This window comes from Solanum pennellii, chromosome 7 (assembly GCF_001406875.1).
Source record: "Solanum pennellii chromosome 7, SPENNV200".
Classification (NCBI taxonomy): Eukaryota; Viridiplantae; Streptophyta; class Magnoliopsida; order Solanales; family Solanaceae; genus Solanum; species Solanum pennellii.
The window spans coordinates 66,208,207-66,209,410 of record NC_028643.1 but is presented as its reverse complement, the minus strand read 5'-3'; positions in this window follow the sequence as shown (position 1 = coordinate 66,209,410).

Sequence of the window (1,204 nt, the reverse complement as noted above, 5' to 3'; positions counted from 1 at the left end):
CTTTTCCATCTACCCTATTAACTTAAATGCTTGTACAAGGCTTCCAACTCAGATAGATTAATTTGTGGGTTTGATTTTTTTCCATAGGGTCAAGTATATGGAATTTTTTTATTTTTATGAGTGGTGTTGTGAATGGTGAGATCCGATTTCAGGATCTCCATCCGAGCTATTACCATGTTAAAGTATGATGATTTCATCTAAAATTAAAGCATAAATTGTTATAGAACGACCACACTTTATTATTTTAAGAGTGAAGTATTGAAATACCGTTGAACTTGACACAAATTTTTAGTTTCATCCTCATACTATTGTCAGCCTTAAAAAATACCCCGCTACTTGATTAACTAAACTTGGATATACCCCTTATATGCAGCATGACATAGCAAATGAGCTCAAAACTCTTGTAGAAACATGAGACTCTTAATAAAAAAAATAAGAGACGTGTTGAATACACCCCTTAACATGACATGAATATAAGGGTGTATATCACTCTGGTGCTAGTTTGAAGGTGTATTTAAGTTCAGTCAATCAAATAAATAAGTGTTTTTATGTTTGTCAATAATTCGAATTCAAAATCAATAATCCACATTGAATTTACAGATATTTTATTATAATTGCATTCTCAACAACTAGAATTAACACAACTAGTTTCCAATGTAATTTAAATATTTCTTTCTTGACCACTTTTCAGAAATAAACTTAAATATTTAAAAATTATAGAAGGGCAATATTGTCTTGTTCACCACTATAGAAGACAAACAAAATAGGTGGGAGAAGAGACGTAAAAGAGAGCTCATAGTAAAATGGGGCCCAAAAGTGACATTAGAAGAAGAAAACAGAGGGAGAATAAACTGGTCCGGCCCACAGTGCCTTGTTTTTCTAACTTAGTGGGCCTTGACCTGTCATTATAAATTAATATCCTTTTTCTAACTTTTATTTTCTCAACTTGTTTTCCTCTTCTTTGTTTTTTCTTCATTAATTTATTACTTTAATTTAAACATCAATAAACATAAAATATTTAAACATTCAAGTAACTTTAACAGATTCCTACTAGTAAGTGTATGTTATAAAACAACACTACTCATAATAATGTTCATTTTTTTGACACTACATTTTAATGTATATAAGCAACATAAGATATTTAAACATTCAAGTAACTCATATATATATATATATATATATATATATATATATATATATATAT